Raw genomic sequence first — 6,000 nt, 5'->3', positions numbered from 1 at the left:
GGGACGGGGCGGGAGGGAACGCCTCCTTCCCTCACGGGCCCGACCCTCCCGTCCCCGAACGCCGCTTGTCTTCGCGGTCCTGCCCCGTTCGCTTCGTCCCGCTCCCTCCGCCCAGGCGAGGCGGGTGTCACGGCGCTGTGGGGTTTGCCCGCACGTTGCCACAGCAGCAGGGATGGTGGCCGCTCTGACGAGTCCACTGTCCGCCAGCGTTTAGACCAAGACTGTCTCTGGTTTTCAGACTTTCAGGGAGGAGAGGTAAAAGGGAAATAAAGGAAAAGGGAATTCGGAAAGTTTTGGCCTCCATGTGTTATTTCAGCACTGAGGACCCACGTAACTCAAGGACAGCCTGGCTGGGTGTGTTCAGAAATGCCATGGCCAGAGCAGAGCCACAGCCACCTTCCCTTTACAGACTGACATTGGCCCAAGCCTCCCACAACACTTGTGAGAGTAACACTTTGACTTCTACCCAAAATTCTGAATATTAGATGTGTTAACACAGTCTTGTTCATTGACGAGTAAGAATGACCCCTGAACAGTTGCACAAACCGGGCTGGCAGTTTTGTTTCGTAATTGTAAGTGTAACACGATGCACAATGCTACAAAAATAAACCAAAGTTAGACATCTAAATCTGTTTATTCCCTGAATTAAATTTAACAGATGAGGTCACAATTGTATACACTGCATGTTCAAAGAAAGATGCAGCTGTCTTGAGGATACCTCTGATTGCTGTATTAATGCCTCGTTCACAATGCTCATTAGCCCCCTATTGTTTTCATTTAGCATAATGAGCCACGCTGAAATGTATTTATTTTTTGATTAAAGCAAGTAGTGCTGACAGCAGACATGGCACTTTGGGGGAAAAAATGCTATAGAACCAAATAATATTGGTGTCCTGAGTGTGCAGGGACTTAGTGGCTCTGCCTAGTCTCACTCAGTTCTTACCTAAAGGGGCTCCAAGAGAGCTGGAGAGGGACTTTGGACAAGGACCTGGAGTGACAGGACAAAGGGTAATGAAAAAGGGCAGATTTAAATTAGAGATTAGGAAGAAATTCTTCCCTGTGAGGGTGCTGAGGCCCTGGCACAGGTTGCTCAGAGAAACTGTGGCTGCTCCTGGATCCCTGAAGTGTCCAAGGCCAGGCTGGATGGGATTTGGAGCACCCTGGGATGGTGGAAGGTGTTCCTGCCCATGGCAGGAGGTTGAAACTGGATCAACTTTATGGTACCTCCCAACCCAAACCATTTTATGGTTCTAACCTCAAGGTTAAATAAAGTCCCTGTCAGACAGTGTGAGTGGAAGCCCCAGCTGAGGCTCATCTGGGCAATTGAGACCTATTAGTGCAGTCACGGTCCTGACAGCTGTTGGACAAGAAGGTAGACTTGGGATGAAAGGAAAATGCTAAATTTTTCAGCTGTGTTGGAGATGAGGTTCAGCACCTGGTAAAGGACAGGATAATTAAATGTTAGGGGTTTTGGTTGTTTTTTTTCCATGTGTCACTGAAAGGCAGTGTCCTCTCCAGCTTGCACTCCTGGCTTCATGCTGTATAGGGGTTAGAAGAAAAAATATTCAGTGTAAAATTGCAGTGACTTAATTTTGTGTTGGAGTTTTCACTGGAGGATACATCCTGCTTGCATGTTGAATTAGGCTTGTTAGGGTGATTTTAAACTGAAGAGAAAAGGGAAAACTATCCATTAAGGGACTCAATTTCATGCTAATTTGTACCTGCTGTTTTAATTAGAAGTTGCGTAGGGCATAAGTAGAATTTTGCCCATGAGTGCTTGTGCTCTGGTCTGTGAGAACTACAGATCACTCTCAAAATGAGATACTTTGAGTTCATCCTGTGCAGCTTTAAGGCAGGTAGAGGCCATGTAATCCAGGCTTGGTGCTGTGCCTTGGTTCATTGCTGTCTCTGCCCTGTGTTCCTACAGATACAACCCCACAGTGATGCTGTTCAGAGAACTGACCTGACAGAGACTTGTTTGCAGTTAGATCAGCTCACTCAGCTGCTCAAGCAGCACTACCAGCACAAGGGAGGTGGCAGAGCTGTGGTACCTTGGATTTAGTCTGGCTTAAAGGTCAGCGATTGCACCTCTGTGCACACCTTCATTGTCATAAACTGCAGCCACATTCTCTGAGCCACGTGGCTCAGGCAGCTGAGTGCCTGCAGCCTTTGTGGCAAAGCTTGTGTGAACCTGGCCCTGCTTGGGCTGGACAGTCTCTCTTTGCAGTGCCAATTGTTTCTCTCCAAGCTCTGTATGTGGGATATTATCTGGGACAGTCCAGAAACGGGGGCTCAGTCTCACCTAATATAGTCCTGGACCCCAGGCTAGGAAAGGGCTGAAATGGAAGATAGGTTCTTGCTCCCATCTGTACTTTATAGGGCATAGTTTATATTCTGATACTTTCTTCCTGTGACAACATCTGGGCAAGAAAGTGAAGATGTCATGAGTGCAAGCTGGTTTTTGTTGAGAGAGAAATGACACATCCCTCCCCTCTTCTCCTTAGCTGGTATTTGAAATGCTTCTGGATAGCTCGGTTTTGAGCACTGTCGCTTTGTATTCCGTTCAGCTTGCCACAATTTACCCAGAAAGCTCTATAATTATATTATTCAGGGGTATGAAAGTGCCTGAAAATAAAATAGTCAGCTCACATCTTTGTTTCTGAAAACTATGTCCTGCCTTTAGTTTGCTCTTGAAGTCTAAAGGCTAACCCACAACTGTGGAGATAAAATTCTGATGACCCCTGAAATGCATGGGCCACAGTGTATCAAATAATGAATCATTAAAAGATATACACCAACAGGAAGGCAGGAAACCTGTATGAGTCTACAAACTTCGATTTTCTTTGAAGGAAAAAAACCCAGTGACTGGCTAGTCATTGTCTTTCCTTTCCCTTGTACTTTGTGCACAGATTGATTCTCCATAAGGCTTGTGATACACTGCTGCAGTGGTTGACATGAGGCACAGGAGAGCAATTAGACTTCTCCACACTAAATTTATGTTATATTTCAGTACTTTTTATATGTTTATAGATGTGCAAAAAGAGTAAAGATACTCCTGCTTCTCTTTCTGATTTGCTTTGTATAAATTTGAACTGAAAAAATGTTTGCTTCCTTTTCCTCTCTCATTGAGATGTAGTGCTGTACCTATGAGGGCTGATATTTTTGTTACTGTAGGGAGCTTTGAAAATCAGATGGAGGATCTTTTGGGGAATAATTCCTTCATATTACTATGATTCTGAGATGCTTGGTCTGGGAAAATAACAGAGTAGCATTTGTCAGGCAAATGTCAATTGTGTATTTTGAAATATTTCATCACAACATTTCTACATCTTTTGGATTGTCTCTTTGTGGGCTTGTAATTTAGCAGCTGGATTGACAGGTGGATACACAAAGGCTCAGACTGACTGGAGGCAGGGAGATGTTGGATCACCTCTTCGTCAGGGCTGACTGGCAGAAGACAAACACAGAAGCACATGGAGGAACTCTGTCTGCTGATTAAATATCTCACTTGTGGAATGGAAGAGGAGACTGTGGCTTAGCCAGAATGAGTGTCCACCATCTGACAACTCTCGTGGATTTTTCTGAATTTTGCCACATACGATGGTGTCCCTTGGAGCCCCTGTTTCTGGAATTATGGAATCATAGTTTTTAAGGCCTTATGTTTCTGAAGAGGAGACAGAAAACCACTCAGTGACTCTTAAGGCCTCGAAGACTAACACACAAACAATATTTGTTAGCGATCTATAACTATGTATCTGTTTGTTACTCCTGTTTTGCTTTGTATTTAAACAATGTAATGATTCACGGAGACCTGAGCTTCAGGAAGCTCAGAGCTTACTCATTTATAAAAGTAAAGTGCTGCTGGCCTTTGCTCTCATGTGAATGGGAGGGCATCTCTGCCCTGGGATACAGCACATGCTGTGCTTCAATCCTTGCTTCAGGGACTGTGGCTCAGCTGATTTGTACCAGCCCTTGAGCTGGATCCTTACTGATGCTTGAGGCCTCTGCTAGTTTTCTGTCGTGAATGAAATGCTCGCCTTAGAGAACCAGAAAATGGGCTTCATATCAAATAAAATTTCTCAAAGCTGGCAATTTTCAGTAGTGTTTGGGTTATTGGGAGATGAAAGGAAATAATCTGAAGAGTGGTGGCAAACCAGGCCAGTGTGCAGAGGTAGGAAGGGGTCTGAGGTCTCTTGCAAGGAAGACTCAGTGTGGTGATGTCTCCTGGCAGCTGGTCCCCTCAGCTCCCCTGGGATTCTCCTCCCGTGACAGCCTGGCACTGTTCCTTGCTGTCTGTGGCGAACACACAGCACCATTCCTGCCTGCTGGCCACCAGCAAACACCTCCACAGCAGTCCACTGTGTGAACACCCTGCCACTTCATTTTCCTGCATAATCCCTCTGACAACCAAATCTATTAAAAATTCATTTTCATCCAGGCAAATCAGACTCCCTGAAATCAATTGAGCTTTGTTCTCTGAGGGCAGCTTGTGCTGGTGCAAATATAATCAAATCCTGAGGTGCCTTGCATGCATTTTTACAAGCACTGAGATGGAATTTGTGTTTCAATTATTCTTTTTGATGTGCATTTTTGAAGGACATTAGAATATTATGCTCAAGCAAACCAACAGTTTTAGATCTTTAGGAAGGAGCTCCAAGTGAGCCAAATTCATTTCCCAGACAGTCCCAATTATACAAGTGCATACAAATATCTCTGTTTGCCATGCAGCATAAAAATAGGTAAGGAGGTGAACCCAGCGTGAACTCAGACTAATTTCACTTCTGTCCATATGCCTGCTGTTCTCCAGAAGCTGGCTTGAGACAGCAGCAGTTTATGTAGAGTGTTTGAATTGTTCTCCAGAAGTATTCAGGGACACTTAAGTCAGTCCACTGATGAAGTAAATGGATTTTGGAAATATGTAGACTTGCTGGATATGCCTTACAATTAATGAAAAGCTGCTCTAATTCTGCCAGAAAAGCAAAGGGCTATTGGGCAGACACACAGCAGTGGTGTTTATACCAGGAGAGGGCTGCCTGCCTTCGCTGCAGCGAGGGCACCCAGCCTGCAGGCTCCGTTCGGCTCCATCTTTTCTGCATATCATTAGCATCTTCCCATTTGCAATGCCTGTTTTTAATTCCCAAGCTGGCTCTCAGAACCAAAGTGAAACAGTGAAAGCATTTGAGGTTCACTTCCCAGCCGATCAACAGCCACAGGCAACACAGATCCACTCAAGGTCTGAAAATCCAGCGATGTTTCTTGGACTGAGCCTGCCTGTTTGCAGCCAGTCTTGTTCAGAGGAACGGTGCCCTCTGCAACATTCCCAAGCCTTTGTAACAGCAGCAGGGGTGCTAAAAGCAGTGACAGGCATGATTCATTTCTCTCTCCTGTTTGTTTGTGCTAATAAGATGATAGCTTATTATTTACAAGCAGTCTAGTTTCCATTAGACATCAGGGATCACAGCAGCCACGAGATACTCAGCAAAACCACTGAGCTCAACTTGGAGATTCTTTAACAGCTCTGGGCCACCATTTTTGTTTTGTGTGCATGATATACAGCATATACTGAGAAGAATCAATACCAGAAACATCTTTGCATGCATTTCCTGTTTATGGCCGCCTTTTTATCACCAGAAATGCTAGAAATATTTTATGCAGAGGCAAACCAGGAGGTTAATGGTATGCAATGAATTTCACACAGATGAAAAACTGTGGCTTTTATTTTTTAATGTTCTAAGGATATATGCAGAGAGACATGTAAGAGAGATCTAAAGTCATACTTACAACTGGAAAACTGGAAATCTGTTTTGAGTCTGTGTGCCTGTGTACTCTACAAATATATCCTCTTATTTAGGTATCAAGACATACTGGTGAATCTTCTTTCAGGATTTTTTGTGTCATAATTCCAGGATAACATTAAGCTGTTTAAAATAAATAATTCTACAACTTGCTGGGAAATACTGCCAGATTCATCCCAGGTATGACTGAACTGGCTTACATGTA

This window comes from Corvus hawaiiensis, chromosome 14, assembly GCF_020740725.1.
Source record: "Corvus hawaiiensis isolate bCorHaw1 chromosome 14, bCorHaw1.pri.cur, whole genome shotgun sequence".
Taxonomy (NCBI): domain Eukaryota; kingdom Metazoa; phylum Chordata; class Aves; order Passeriformes; family Corvidae; genus Corvus; species Corvus hawaiiensis.
This window is presented reverse-complemented; position numbering follows the sequence as displayed.